Source organism: Dendrobates tinctorius, unplaced genomic scaffold (assembly GCF_039654945.1).
Source record: "Dendrobates tinctorius isolate UK_male_01 unplaced genomic scaffold, ASM3965494v1 ptg000285l, whole genome shotgun sequence".
Taxonomy (NCBI): Eukaryota; Metazoa; Chordata; class Amphibia; order Anura; family Dendrobatidae; genus Dendrobates; species Dendrobates tinctorius.
Genome location: NW_027361952.1, coordinates 399,332 through 412,630, shown reverse-complemented (window position 1 = coordinate 412,630; position 13,299 = coordinate 399,332). Strand labels below are relative to the sequence as shown.

The window sequence follows — 13,299 nt, the reverse complement described above, 5'->3', positions numbered from 1 at the left end:
ACGAGCCTCCGGGCGGCCTGCGCCCTACGCCAAGACACCCCCTCCCCTTCGGGCACGAGACTCCGCGATGTTGGAGAGCTGCGTCGGAGGGCCGCTCGTCGGACCGGCGGGCCCCAACTCATACTTACCTGGCAGGGGAGATACCATGATCACTAAGGTGGTTCTCCCAGGGTGAGGCTCATCCATTGCACTCCGGGTGTGCTGACCCCTGCGATTTCCCCAAATGCGGGAAACTCGACTGCATAATTTGTGGTAGTGGGGGACTGCGTTCGCGCTTTCCCCTGATTTCCTCTGGTCAAAGACAGAAGCCGACCCACCGAAAGAAACGTGCTCTGGCAGAGCCGCACGTCACGTCACACCTGTTGCCAGAGCTAGAATACTTTGGAGCAGCTCAAAGCGGCGTCAGTTGTGGCCTTTGGCTCCCCCTTGTGGGGGAGGCCTGCCACAACTTCCGTGCATCGCTGTGTGTCTTTTTGCTTGGCTTGTCTGTTCCTTGCTGCCTTTGGCCCTTTTGGGGCTCCCTGGGCTGGTGGGGATTGATCAGCTCGCCTGCGTCTTATTCACTTGGCCACTGGGCCGGGAGGAGGAGGGGGGCAGCAGCAGCAGCAGCAGCTGCTGGAGCTGTCTGCATGTTCCCCGGGTGGGAGCAGCGGCGTGAGCGAGGCTGGGGTGGAGCCAATGGCCCTACATGCAAATGACTCTGGCTGCTGCTGGGCATCTTGGACGGCTTGGGACTCAGTCGAGCTCGGCCTGCCCCGTGGGGGTTGGACCGGGCGCCAGCCAGCGCCTCCCACTCAACGAGCCTCCGGGCGGCCTGCGCCCTACGCCAAGACACCCCCTCCCCTTCGGGCACGAGACTCCGCGATGTTGGAGAGCTGCGTCGGAGGGCCGCTCGTCGGACCGGCGGGCCCCAACTCATACTTACCTGGCAGGGGAGATACCATGATCACTAAGGTGGTTCTCCCAGGGTGAGGCTCATCCATTGCACTCCGGGTGTGCTGACCCCTGCGATTTCCCCAAATGCGGGAAACTCGACTGCATAATTTGTGGTAGTGGGGGACTGCGTTCGCGCTTTCCCCTGATTTCCTCTGGTCAAAGACAGAAGCCGACCCACCGAAAGAAACGTGCTCTGGCAGAGCCGCACGTCACGTCACACCTGTTGCCAGAGCTAGAATACTTTGGAGCAGCTCAAAGCGGCGTCAGTTGTGGCCTTTGGCTCCCCCTTGTGGGGGAGGCCTGCCACAACTTCCGTGCATCGCTGTGTGTCTTTTTGCTTGGCTTGTCTGTTCCTTGCTGCCTTTGGCCCTTTTGGGGCTCCCTGGGCTGGTGGGGATTGATCAGCTCGCCTGCGTCTTATTCACTTGGCCACTGGGCCGGGAGGAGGAGGGGGGCAGCAGCAGCAGCAGCAGCTGGAGCTGTCTGCATGTTCCCCGGGTGGGAGCAGCGGCGTGAGCGAGGCTGGGGTGGAGCCAATGGCCCTACATGCAAATGACTCTGGCTGCTGCTGGGCATCTTGGACGGCTTGGGACTCAGTCGAGCTCGGCCTGCCCCGTGGGGGTTGGACCGGGCGCCAGCCAGCGCCTCCCACTCAACGAGCCTCCGGGCGGCCTGCGCCCTACGCCAAGACACCCCCTCCCCTTCGGGCACGAGACTCCGCGATGTTGGAGAGCTGCGTCGGAGGGCCGCTCGTCGGACCGGCGGGCCCCAACTCATACTTACCTGGCAGGGGAGATACCATGATCACTAAGGTGGTTCTCCCAGGGTGAGGCTCATCCATTGCACTCCGGGTGTGCTGACCCCTGCGATTTCCCCAAATGCGGGAAACTCGACTGCATAATTTGTGGTAGTGGGGGACTGCGTTCGCGCTTTCCCCTGATTTCCTCTGGTCAAAGACAGAAGCCGACCCACCGAAAGAAACGTGCTCTGGCAGAGCCGCACGTCACGTCACACCTGTTGCCAGAGCTAGAATACTTTGGAGCAGCTCAAAGCGGCGTCAGTTGTGGCCTTTGGCTCCCCCTTGTGGGGGAGGCCTGCCACAACTTCCGTGCATCGCTGTGTGTCTTTTTGCTTGGCTTGTCTGTTCCTTGCTGCCTTTGGCCCTTTTGGGGCTCCCTGGGCTGGTGGGGATTGATCAGCTCGCCTGCGTCTTATTCACTTGGCCACTGGGCCGGGAGGAGGAGGGGGCAGCAGCAGCAGCAGCAGCAGCTGGAGCTGTCTGCATGTTCCCCGGGTGGGAGCAGCGGCGTGAGCGAGGCTGGGGTGGAGCCAATGGCCCTACATGCAAATGACTCTGGCTGCTGCTGGGCATCTTGGACGGCTTGGGACTCAGTCGAGCTCGGCCTGCCCCGTGGGGGTTGGACCGGGCGCCAGCCAGCGCCTCCCACTCAACGAGCCTCCGGGCGGCCTGCGCCCTACGCCAAGACACCCCCTCCCCTTCGGGCACGAGACTCCGCGATGTTGGAGAGCTGCGTCGGAGGGCCGCTCGTCGGACCGGCGGGCCCCAACTCATACTTACCTGGCAGGGGAGATACCATGATCACTAAGGTGGTTCTCCCAGGGTGAGGCTCATCCATTGCACTCCGGGTGTGCTGACCCCTGCGATTTCCCCAAATGCGGGAAACTCGACTGCATAATTTGTGGTAGTGGGGGACTGCGTTCGCGCTTTCCCCTGATTTCCTCTGGTCAAAGACAGAAGCCGACCCACCGAAAGAAACGTGCTCTGGCAGAGCCGCACGTCACGTCACACCTGTTGCCAGAGCTAGAATACTTTGGAGCAGCTCAAAGCGGCGTCAGTTGTGGCCTTTGGCTCCCCCTTGTGGGGGAGGCCTGCCACAACTTCCGTGCATCGCTGTGTGTCTTTTTGCTTGGCTTGTCTGTTCCTTGCTGCCTTTGGCCCTTTTGGGGCTCCCTGGGCTGGTGGGGATTGATCAGCTCGCCTGCGTCTTATTCACTTGGCCACTGGGCCGGGAGGAGGAGGGGGGCAGCAGCAGCAGCAGCAGCAGCAGCTGGAGCTGTCTGCATGTTCCCCGGGTGGGAGCAGCGGCGTGAGCGAGGCTGGGGTGGAGCCAATGGCCCTACATGCAAATGACTCTGGCTGCTGCTGGGCATCTTGGACGGCTTGGGACTCAGTCGAGCTCGGCCTGCCCCGTGGGGGTTGGACCGGGCGCCAGCCAGCGCCTCCCACTCAACGAGCCTCCGGGCGGCCTGCGCCCTACGCCAAGACACCCCCTCCCCTTCGGGCACGAGACTCCGCGATGTTGGAGAGCTGCGTCGGAGGGCCGCTCGTCGGACCGGCGGGCCCCAACTCATACTTACCTGGCAGGGGAGATACCATGATCACTAAGGTGGTTCTCCCAGGGTGAGGCTCATCCATTGCACTCCGGGTGTGCTGACCCCTGCGATTTCCCCAAATGCGGGAAACTCGACTGCATAATTTGTGGTAGTGGGGGACTGCGTTCGCGCTTTCCCCTGATTTCCTCTGGTCAAAGACAGAAGCCGACCCACCGAAAGAAACGTGCTCTGGCAGAGCCGCACGTCACGTCACACCTGTTGCCAGAGCTAGAATACTTTGGAGCAGCTCAAAGCGGCGTCAGTTGTGGCCTTTGGCTCCCCCTTGTGGGGGAGGCCTGCCACAACTTCCGTGCATCGCTGTGTGTCTTTTTGCTTGGCTTGTCTGTTCCTTGCTGCCTTTGGCCCTTTTGGGGCTCCCTGGGCTGGTGGGGATTGATCAGCTCGCCTGCGTCTTATTCACTTGGCCACTGGGCCGGGAGGAGGAGGGGGGCAGCAGCAGCAGCAGCAGCAGCAGCTGGAGCTGTCTGCATGTTCCCCGGGTGGGAGCAGCGGCGTGAGCGAGGCTGGGGTGGAGCCAATGGCCCTACATGCAAATGACTCTGGCTGCTGCTGGGCATCTTGGACGGCTTGGGACTCAGTCGAGCTCGGCCTGCCCCGTGGGGGTTGGACCGGGCGCCAGCCAGCGCCTCCCACTCAACGAGCCTCCGGGCGGCCTGCGCCCTACGCCAAGACACCCCCTCCCCTTCGGGCACGAGACTCCGCGATGTTGGAGAGCTGCGTCGGAGGGCCGCTCGTCGGACCGGCGGGCCCCAACTCATACTTACCTGGCAGGGGAGATACCATGATCACTAAGGTGGTTCTCCCAGGGTGAGGCTCATCCATTGCACTCCGGGTGTGCTGACCCCTGCGATTTCCCCAAATGCGGGAAACTCGACTGCATAATTTGTGGTAGTGGGGGACTGCGTTCGCGCTTTCCCCTGATTTCCTCTGGTCAAAGACAGAAGCCGACCCACCGAAAGAAACGTGCTCTGGCAGAGCCGCACGTCACGTCACACCTGTTGCCAGAGCTAGAATACTTTGGAGCAGCTCAAAGCGGCGTCAGTTGTGGCCTTTGGCTCCCCCTTGTGGGGGAGGCCTGCCACAACTTCCGTGCATCGCTGTGTGTCTTTTTGCTTGGCTTGTCTGTTCCTTGCTGCCTTTGGCCCTTTTGGGGCTCCCTGGGCTGGTGGGGATTGATCAGCTCGCCTGCGTCTTATTCACTTGGCCACTGGGCCGGGAGGAGGAGGGGGGCAGCAGCAGCAGCAGCAGCAGCAGCAGCTGGAGCTGTCTGCATGTTCCCCGGGTGGGAGCAGCGGCGTGAGCGAGGCTGGGGTGGAGCCAATGGCCCTACATGCAAATGACTCTGGCTGCTGCTGGGCATCTTGGACGGCTTGGGACTCAGTCGAGCTCGGCCTGCCCCGTGGGGGTTGGACCGGGCGCCAGCCAGCGCCTCCCACTCAACGAGCCTCCGGGCGGCCTGCGCCCTACGCCAAGACACCCCCTCCCCTTCGGGCACGAGACTCCGCGATGTTGGAGAGCTGCGTCGGAGGGCCGCTCGTCGGACCGGCGGGCCCCAACTCATACTTACCTGGCAGGGGAGATACCATGATCACTAAGGTGGTTCTCCCAGGGTGAGGCTCATCCATTGCACTCCGGGTGTGCTGACCCCTGCGATTTCCCCAAATGCGGGAAACTCGACTGCATAATTTGTGGTAGTGGGGGACTGCGTTCGCGCTTTCCCCTGATTTCCTCTGGTCAAAGACAGAAGCCGACCCACCGAAAGAAACGTGCTCTGGCAGAGCCGCACGTCACGTCACACCTGTTGCCAGAGCTAGAATACTTTGGAGCAGCTCAAAGCGGCGTCAGTTGTGGCCTTTGGCTCCCCCTTGTGGGGGAGGCCTGCCACAACTTCCGTGCATCGCTGTGTGTCTTTTTGCTTGGCTTGTCTGTTCCTTGCTGCCTTTGGCCCTTTTGGGGCTCCCTGGGCTGGTGGGGATTGATCAGCTCGCCTGCGTCTTATTCACTTGGCCACTGGGCCGGGAGGAGGAGGGGGGCAGCAGCAGCAGCAGCAGCAGCAGCAGCTGGAGCTGTCTGCATGTTCCCCGGGTGGGAGCAGCGGCGTGAGCGAGGCTGGGGTGGAGCCAATGGCCCTACATGCAAATGACTCTGGCTGCTGCTGGGCATCTTGGACGGCTTGGGACTCAGTCGAGCTCGGCCTGCCCCGTGGGGGTTGGACCGGGCGCCAGCCAGCGCCTCCCACTCAACGAGCCTCCGGGCGGCCTGCGCCCTACGCCAAGACACCCCCTCCCCTTCGGGCACGAGACTCCGCGATGTTGGAGAGCTGCGTCGGAGGGCCGCTCGTCGGACCGGCGGGCCCCAACTCATACTTACCTGGCAGGGGAGATACCATGATCACTAAGGTGGTTCTCCCAGGGTGAGGCTCATCCATTGCACTCCGGGTGTGCTGACCCCTGCGATTTCCCCAAATGCGGGAAACTCGACTGCATAATTTGTGGTAGTGGGGGACTGCGTTCGCGCTTTCCCCTGATTTCCTCTGGTCAAAGACAGAAGCCGACCCACCGAAAGAAACGTGCTCTGGCAGAGCCGCACGTCACGTCACACCTGTTGCCAGAGCTAGAATACTTTGGAGCAGCTCAAAGCGGCGTCAGTTGTGGCCTTTGGCTCCCCCTTGTGGGGGAGGCCTGCCACAACTTCCGTGCATCGCTGTGTGTCTTTTTGCTTGGCTTGTCTGTTCCTTGCTGCCTTTGGCCCTTTTGGGGCTCCCTGGGCTGGTGGGGATTGATCAGCTCGCCTGCGTCTTATTCACTTGGCCACTGGGCCGGGAGGAGGAGGGCAGCAGCAGCAGCAGCAGCAGCAGCAGCAGCAGCTGGAGCTGTCTGCATGTTCCCCGGGTGGGAGCAGCGGCGTGAGCGAGGCTGGGGTGGAGCCAATGGCCCTACATGCAAATGACTCTGGCTGCTGCTGGGCATCTTGGACGGCTTGGGACTCAGTCGAGCTCGGCCTGCCCCGTGGGGGTTGGACCGGGCGCCAGCCAGCGCCTCCCACTCAACGAGCCTCCGGGCGGCCTGCGCCCTACGCCAAGACACCCCCTCCCCTTCGGGCACGAGACTCCGCGATGTTGGAGAGCTGCGTCGGAGGGCCGCTCGTCGGACCGGCGGGCCCCAACTCATACTTACCTGGCAGGGGAGATACCATGATCACTAAGGTGGTTCTCCCAGGGTGAGGCTCATCCATTGCACTCCGGGTGTGCTGACCCCTGCGATTTCCCCAAATGCGGGAAACTCGACTGCATAATTTGTGGTAGTGGGGGACTGCGTTCGCGCTTTCCCCTGATTTCCTCTGGTCAAAGACAGAAGCCGACCCACCGAAAGAAACGTGCTCTGGCAGAGCCGCACGTCACGTCACACCTGTTGCCAGAGCTAGAATACTTTGGAGCAGCTCAAAGCGGCGTCAGTTGTGGCCTTTGGCTCCCCCTTGTGGGGGAGGCCTGCCACAACTTCCGTGCATCGCTGTGTGTCTTTTTGCTTGGCTTGTCTGTTCCTTGCTGCCTTTGGCCCTTTTGGGGCTCCCTGGGCTGGTGGGGATTGATCAGCTCGCCTGCGTCTTATTCACTTGGCCACTGGGCCGGGAGGAGGAGGGGGGCAGCAGCAGCAGCAGCAGCAGCAGCAGCTGGAGCTGTCTGCATGTTCCCCGGGTGGGAGCAGCGGCGTGAGCGAGGCTGGGGTGGAGCCAATGGCCCTACATGCAAATGACTCTGGCTGCTGCTGGGCATCTTGGACGGCTTGGGACTCAGTCGAGCTCGGCCTGCCCCGTGGGGGTTGGACCGGGCGCCAGCCAGCGCCTCCCACTCAACGAGCCTCCGGGCGGCCTGCGCCCTACGCCAAGACACCCCCTCCCCTTCGGGCACGAGACTCCGCGATGTTGGAGAGCTGCGTCGGAGGGCCGCTCGTCGGACCGGCGGGCCCCAACTCATACTTACCTGGCAGGGGAGATACCATGATCACTAAGGTGGTTCTCCCAGGGTGAGGCTCATCCATTGCACTCCGGGTGTGCTGACCCCTGCGATTTCCCCAAATGCGGGAAACTCGACTGCATAATTTGTAGTAGTGGGGGACTGCGTTCGCGCTTTCCCCTGATTTCCTCTGGTCAAAGACAGAAGCCGACCCACCGAAAGAAACGTGCTCTGGCAGAGCCGCACGTCACGTCACACCTGTTGCCAGAGCTAGAATACTTTGGAGCAGCTCAAAGCGGCGTCAGTTGTGGCCTTTGGCTCCCCCTTGTGGGGGAGGCCTGCCACAACTTCCGTGCATCGCTGTGTGTCTTTTTGCTTGGCTTGTCTGTTCCTTGCTGCCTTTGGCCCTTTTGGGGCTCCCTGGGCTGGTGGGGATTGATCAGCTCGCCTGCGTCTTATTCACTTGGCCACTGGGCCGGGAGGAGGAGGGGGGCAGCAGCAGCAGCAGCAGCAGCTGGAGCTGTCTGCATGTTCCCCGGGTGGGAGCAGCGGCGTGAGCGAGGCTGGGGTGGAGCCAATGGCCCTACATGCAAATGACTCTGGCTGCTGCTGGGCATCTTGGACGGCTTGGGACTCAGTCGAGCTCGGCCTGCCCCGTGGGGGTTGGACCGGGCGCCAGCCAGCGCCTCCCACTCAACGAGCCTCCGGGCGGCCTGCGCCCTACGCCAAGACACCCCCTCCCCTTCGGGCACGAGACTCCGCGATGTTGGAGAGCTGCGTCGGAGGGCCGCTCGTCGGACCGGCGGGCCCCAACTCATACTTACCTGGCAGGGGAGATACCATGATCACTAAGGTGGTTCTCCCAGGGTGAGGCTCATCCATTGCACTCCGGGTGTGCTGACCCCTGCGATTTCCCCAAATGCGGGAAACTCGACTGCATAATTTGTGGTAGTGGGGGACTGCGTTCGCGCTTTCCCCTGATTTCCTCTGGTCAAAGACAGAAGCCGACCCACCGAAAGAAACGTGCTCTGGCAGAGCCGCACGTCACGTCACACCTGTTGCCAGAGCTAGAATACTTTGGAGCAGCTCAAAGCGGCGTCAGTTGTGGCCTTTGGCTCCCCCTTGTGGGGGAGGCCTGCCACAACTTCCGTGCATCGCTGTGTGTCTTTTTGCTTGGCTTGTCTGTTCCTTGCTGCCTTTGGCCCTTTTGGGGCTCCCTGGGCTGGTGGGGATTGATCAGCTCGCCTGCGTCTTATTCACTTGGCCACTGGGCCGGGAGGAGGAGGGGGGCAGCAGCAGCAGCAGCAGCAGCTGGAGCTGTCTGCATGTTCCCCGGGTGGGAGCAGCGGCGTGAGCGAGGCTGGGGTGGAGCCAATGGCCCTACATGCAAATGACTCTGGCTGCTGCTGGGCATCTTGGACGGCTTGGGACTCAGTCGAGCTCGGCCTGCCCCGTGGGGGTTGGACCGGGCGCCAGCCAGCGCCTCCCACTCAACGAGCCTCCGGGCGGCCTGCGCCCTACGCCAAGACACCCCCTCCCCTTCGGGCACGAGACTCCGCGATGTTGGAGAGCTGCGTCGGAGGGCCGCTCGTCGGACCGGCGGGCCCCAACTCATACTTACCTGGCAGGGGAGATACCATGATCACTAAGGTGGTTCTCCCAGGGTGAGGCTCATCCATTGCACTCCGGGTGTGCTGACCCCTGCGATTTCCCCAAATGCGGGAAACTCGACTGCATAATTTGTGGTAGTGGGGGACTGCGTTCGCGCTTTCCCCTGATTTCCTCTGGTCAAAGACAGAAGCCGACCCACCGAAAGAAACGTGCTCTGGCAGAGCCGCACGTCACGTCACACCTGTTGCCAGAGCTAGAATACTTTGGAGCAGCTCAAAGCGGCGTCAGTTGTGGCCTTTGGCTCCCCCTTGTGGGGGAGGCCTGCCACAACTTCCGTGCATCGCTGTGTGTCTTTTTGCTTGGCTTGTCTGTTCCTTGCTGCCTTTGGCCCTTTTGGGGCTCCCTGGGCTGGTGGGGATTGATCAGCTCGCCTGCGTCTTATTCACTTGGCCACTGGGCCGGGAGGAGGAGGGGGGCAGCAGCAGCAGCAGCAGCAGCTGGAGCTGTCTGCATGTTCCCCGGGTGGGAGCAGCGGCGTGAGCGAGGCTGGGGTGGAGCCAATGGCCCTACATGCAAATGACTCTGGCTGCTGCTGGGCATCTTGGACGGCTTGGGACTCAGTCGAGCTCGGCCTGCCCCGTGGGGGTTGGACCGGGCGCCAGCCAGCGCCTCCCACTCAACGAGCCTCCGGGCGGCCTGCGCCCTACGCCAAGACACCCCCTCCCCTTCGGGCACGAGACTCCGCGATGTTGGAGAGCTGCGTCGGAGGGCCGCTCGTCGGACCGGCGGGCCCCAACTCATACTTACCTGGCAGGGGAGATACCATGATCACTAAGGTGGTTCTCCCAGGGTGAGGCTCATCCATTGCACTCCGGGTGTGCTGACCCCTGCGATTTCCCCAAATGCGGGAAACTCGACTGCATAATTTGTGGTAGTGGGGGACTGCGTTCGCGCTTTCCCCTGATTTCCTCTGGTCAAAGACAGAAGCCGACCCACCGAAAGAAACGTGCTCTGGCAGAGCCGCACGTCACGTCACACCTGTTGCCAGAGCTAGAATACTTTGGAGCAGCTCAAAGCGGCGTCAGTTGTGGCCTTTGGCTCCCCCTTGTGGGGGAGGCCTGCCACAACTTCCGTGCATCGCTGTGTGTCTTTTTGCTTGGCTTGTCTGTTCCTTGCTGCCTTTGGCCCTTTTGGGGCTCCCTGGGCTGGTGGGGATTGATCAGCTCGCCTGCGTCTTATTCACTTGGCCACTGGGCCGGGAGGAGGAGGGGGGCAGCAGCAGCAGCAGCAGCAGCTGGAGCTGTCTGCATGTTCCCCGGGTGGGAGCAGCGGCGTGAGCGAGGCTGGGGTGGAGCCAATGGCCCTACATGCAAATGACTCTGGCTGCTGCTGGGCATCTTGGACGGCTTGGGACTCAGTCGAGCTCGGCCTGCCCCGTGGGGGTTGGACCGGGCGCCAGCCAGCGCCTCCCACTCAACGAGCCTCCGGGCGGCCTGCGCCCTACGCCAAGACACCCCCTCCCCTTCGGGCACGAGACTCCGCGATGTTGGAGAGCTGCGTCGGAGGGCCGCTCGTCGGACCGGCGGGCCCCAACTCATACTTACCTGGCAGGGGAGATACCATGATCACTAAGGTGGTTCTCCCAGGGTGAGGCTCATCCATTGCACTCCGGGTGTGCTGACCCCTGCGATTTCCCCAAATGCGGGAAACTCGACTGCATAATTTGTGGTAGTGGGGGACTGCGTTCGCGCTTTCCCCTGATTTCCTCTGGTCAAAGACAGAAGCCGACCCACCGAAAGAAACGTGCTCTGGCAGAGCCGCACGTCACGTCACACCTGTTGCCAGAGCTAGAATACTTTGGAGCAGCTCAAAGCGGCGTCAGTTGTGGCCTTTGGCTCCCCCTTGTGGGGGAGGCCTGCCACAACTTCCGTGCATCGCTGTGTGTCTTTTTGCTTGGCTTGTCTGTTCCTTGCTGCCTTTGGCCCTTTTGGGGCTCCCTGGGCTGGTGGGGATTGATCAGCTCGCCTGCGTCTTATTCACTTGGCCACTGGGCCGGGAGGAGGAGGGGGGCAGCAGCAGCAGCAGCAGCAGCTGGAGCTGTCTGCATGTTCCCCGGGTGGGAGCAGCGGCGTGAGCGAGGCTGGGGTGGAGCCAATGGCCCTACATGCAAATGACTCTGGCTGCTGCTGGGCATCTTGGACGGCTTGGGACTCAGTCGAGCTCGGCCTGCCCCGTGGGGGTTGGACCGGGCGCCAGCCAGCGCCTCCCACTCAACGAGCCTCCGGGCGGCCTGCGCCCTACGCCAAGACACCCCCTCCCCTTCGGGCACGAGACTCCGCGATGTTGGAGAGCTGCGTCGGAGGGCCGCTCGTCGGACCGGCGGGCCCCAACTCATACTTACCTGGCAGGGGAGATACCATGATCACTAAGGTGGTTCTCCCAGGGTGAGGCTCATCCATTGCACTCCGGGTGTGCTGACCCCTGCGATTTCCCCAAATGCGGGAAACTCGACTGCATAATTTGTGGTAGTGGGGGACTGCGTTCGCGCTTTCCCCTGATTTCCTCTGGTCAAAGACAGAAGCCGACCCACCGAAAGAAACGTGCTCTGGCAGAGCCGCACGTCACGTCACACCTGTTGCCAGAGCTAGAATACTTTGGAGCAGCTCAAAGCGGCGTCAGTTGTGGCCTTTGGCTCCCCCTTGTGGGGGAGGCCTGCCACAACTTCCGTGCATCGCTGTGTGTCTTTTTGCTTGGCTTGTCTGTTCCTTGCTGCCTTTGGCCCTTTTGGGGCTCCCTGGGCTGGTGGGGATTGATCAGCTCGCCTGCGTCTTATTCACTTGGCCACTGGGCCGGGAGGAGGAGGGGGGCAGCAGCAGCAGCAGCAGCAGCTGGAGCTGTCTGCATGTTCCCCGGGTGGGAGCAGCGGCGTGAGCGAGGCTGGGGTGGAGCCAATGGCCCTACATGCAAATGACTCTGGCTGCTGCTGGGCATCTTGGACGGCTTGGGACTCAGTCGAGCTCGGCCTGCCCCGTGGGGGTTGGACCGGGCGCCAGCCAGCGCCTCCCACTCAACGAGCCTCCGGGCGGCCTGCGCCCTACGCCAAGACACCCCCTCCCCTTCGGGCACGAGACTCCGCGATGTTGGAGAGCTGCGTCGGAGGGCCGCTCGTCGGACCGGCGGGCCCCAACTCATACTTACCTGGCAGGGGAGATACCATGATCACTAAGGTGGTTCTCCCAGGGTGAGGCTCATCCATTGCACTCCGGGTGTGCTGACCCCTGCGATTTCCCCAAATGCGGGAAACTCGACTGCATAATTTGTGGTAGTGGGGGACTGCGTTCGCGCTTTCCCCTGATTTCCTCTGGTCAAAGACAGAAGCCGACCCACCGAAAGAAACGTGCTCTGGCAGAGCCGCACGTCACGTCACACCTGTTGCCAGAGCTAGAATACTTTGGAGCAGCTCAAAGCGGCGTCAGTTGTGGCCTTTGGCTCCCCCTTGTGGGGGAGGCCTGCCACAACTTCCGTGCATCGCTGTGTGTCTTTTTGCTTGGCTTGTCTGTTCCTTGCTGCCTTTGGCCCTTTTGGGGCTCCCTGGGCTGGTGGGGATTGATCAGCTCGCCTGCGTCTTATTCACTTGGCCACTGGGCCGGGAGGAGGAGGGGGGCAGCAGCAGCAGCAGCAGCAGCTGGAGCTGTCTGCATGTTCCCCGGGTGGGAGCAGCGGCGTGAGCGAGGCTGGGGTGGAGCCAATGGCCCTACATGCAAATGACTCTGGCTGCTGCTGGGCATCTTGGACGGCTTGGGACTCAGTCGAGCTCGGCCTGCCCCGTGGGGGTTGGACCGGGCGCCAGCCAGCGCCTCCCACTCAACGAGCCTCCGGGCGGCCTGCGCCCTACGCCAAGACACCCCCTCCCCTTCGGGCACGAGACTCCGCGATGTTGGAGAGCTGCGTCGGAGGGCCGCTCGTCGGACCGGCGGGCCCCAACTCATACTTACCTGGCAGGGGAGATACCATGATCACTAAGGTGGTTCTCCCAGGGTGAGGCTCATCCATTGCACTCCGGGTGTGCTGACCCCTGCGATTTCCCCAAATGCGGGAAACTCGACTGCATAATTTGTGGTAGTGGGGGACTGCGTTCGCGCTTTCCCCTGATTTCCTCTGGTCAAAGACAGAAGCCGACCCACCGAAAGAAACGTGCTCTGGCAGAGCCGCACGTCACGTCACACCTGTTGCCAGAGCTAGAATACTTTGGAGCAGCTCAAAGCGGCGTCAGTTGTGGCCTTTGGCTCCCCCTTGTGGGGGAGGCCTGCCACAACTTCCGTGCATCGCTGTGTGTCTTTTTGCTTGGCTTGTCTGTTCCTTGCTGCCTTTGGCCCTTTTGGGGC

At 62.4% G+C, this 13,299-nt stretch overlaps 17 non-coding genes across 17 annotated transcripts; all 17 read left to right on the top strand.

Moving 5' to 3' along the window:
• The first annotated feature begins 120 nt into the window (after positions 1 to 120).
• Positions 121 to 284, top strand: LOC141072671 (U1 spliceosomal RNA). The gene has a single exon (XR_012226737.1). It is a non-coding gene; the product is annotated as a U1 spliceosomal RNA (small nuclear RNA).
• Positions 285 to 917: 633 nt separating this feature from the next.
• On the top strand, positions 918 to 1,081 carry LOC141072670 (U1 spliceosomal RNA). Its single transcript, XR_012226736.1, has one exon. It is a non-coding gene; the product is annotated as a U1 spliceosomal RNA (small nuclear RNA).
• Positions 1,082 to 1,711: 630 nt separating this feature from the next.
• LOC141072669 (U1 spliceosomal RNA) lies at positions 1,712 to 1,875 on the top strand. The gene has a single exon (XR_012226735.1). It is a non-coding gene; the product is annotated as a U1 spliceosomal RNA (small nuclear RNA).
• A 632-nt stretch (positions 1,876 to 2,507) lies between these two features.
• LOC141072667 (U1 spliceosomal RNA) lies at positions 2,508 to 2,671 on the top strand. Its single transcript, XR_012226732.1, has one exon. It is a non-coding gene; the product is annotated as a U1 spliceosomal RNA (small nuclear RNA).
• Positions 2,672 to 3,307: 636 nt separating this feature from the next.
• LOC141072666 (U1 spliceosomal RNA) lies at positions 3,308 to 3,471 on the top strand. The gene has a single exon (XR_012226731.1). It is a non-coding gene; the product is annotated as a U1 spliceosomal RNA (small nuclear RNA).
• Positions 3,472 to 4,107: 636 nt separating this feature from the next.
• Positions 4,108 to 4,271, top strand: LOC141072665 (U1 spliceosomal RNA). The gene has a single exon (XR_012226730.1). It is a non-coding gene; the product is annotated as a U1 spliceosomal RNA (small nuclear RNA).
• Positions 4,272 to 4,910: 639 nt separating this feature from the next.
• LOC141072664 (U1 spliceosomal RNA) lies at positions 4,911 to 5,074 on the top strand. The gene has a single exon (XR_012226729.1). It is a non-coding gene; the product is annotated as a U1 spliceosomal RNA (small nuclear RNA).
• Positions 5,075 to 5,713: 639 nt separating this feature from the next.
• Positions 5,714 to 5,877, top strand: LOC141072663 (U1 spliceosomal RNA). The gene has a single exon (XR_012226727.1). It is a non-coding gene; the product is annotated as a U1 spliceosomal RNA (small nuclear RNA).
• Positions 5,878 to 6,519: 642 nt separating this feature from the next.
• On the top strand, positions 6,520 to 6,683 carry LOC141072812 (U1 spliceosomal RNA). The gene has a single exon (XR_012226862.1). It is a non-coding gene; the product is annotated as a U1 spliceosomal RNA (small nuclear RNA).
• A 639-nt stretch (positions 6,684 to 7,322) lies between these two features.
• LOC141072751 (U1 spliceosomal RNA) lies at positions 7,323 to 7,486 on the top strand. The gene has a single exon (XR_012226814.1). It is a non-coding gene; the product is annotated as a U1 spliceosomal RNA (small nuclear RNA).
• Positions 7,487 to 8,119: 633 nt separating this feature from the next.
• Positions 8,120 to 8,283, top strand: LOC141072810 (U1 spliceosomal RNA). The gene has a single exon (XR_012226861.1). It is a non-coding gene; the product is annotated as a U1 spliceosomal RNA (small nuclear RNA).
• Positions 8,284 to 8,916: 633 nt separating this feature from the next.
• LOC141072809 (U1 spliceosomal RNA) lies at positions 8,917 to 9,080 on the top strand. The gene has a single exon (XR_012226860.1). It is a non-coding gene; the product is annotated as a U1 spliceosomal RNA (small nuclear RNA).
• Positions 9,081 to 9,713: 633 nt separating this feature from the next.
• LOC141072808 (U1 spliceosomal RNA) lies at positions 9,714 to 9,877 on the top strand. Its single transcript, XR_012226859.1, has one exon. It is a non-coding gene; the product is annotated as a U1 spliceosomal RNA (small nuclear RNA).
• A 633-nt stretch (positions 9,878 to 10,510) lies between these two features.
• On the top strand, positions 10,511 to 10,674 carry LOC141072807 (U1 spliceosomal RNA). Its single transcript, XR_012226858.1, has one exon. It is a non-coding gene; the product is annotated as a U1 spliceosomal RNA (small nuclear RNA).
• A 633-nt stretch (positions 10,675 to 11,307) lies between these two features.
• LOC141072804 (U1 spliceosomal RNA) lies at positions 11,308 to 11,471 on the top strand. Its single transcript, XR_012226856.1, has one exon. It is a non-coding gene; the product is annotated as a U1 spliceosomal RNA (small nuclear RNA).
• Positions 11,472 to 12,104: 633 nt separating this feature from the next.
• On the top strand, positions 12,105 to 12,268 carry LOC141072803 (U1 spliceosomal RNA). Its single transcript, XR_012226855.1, has one exon. It is a non-coding gene; the product is annotated as a U1 spliceosomal RNA (small nuclear RNA).
• Positions 12,269 to 12,901: 633 nt separating this feature from the next.
• LOC141072802 (U1 spliceosomal RNA) lies at positions 12,902 to 13,065 on the top strand. The gene has a single exon (XR_012226854.1). It is a non-coding gene; the product is annotated as a U1 spliceosomal RNA (small nuclear RNA).
• The last annotated feature ends 234 nt before the right edge of the window (positions 13,066 to 13,299 follow it).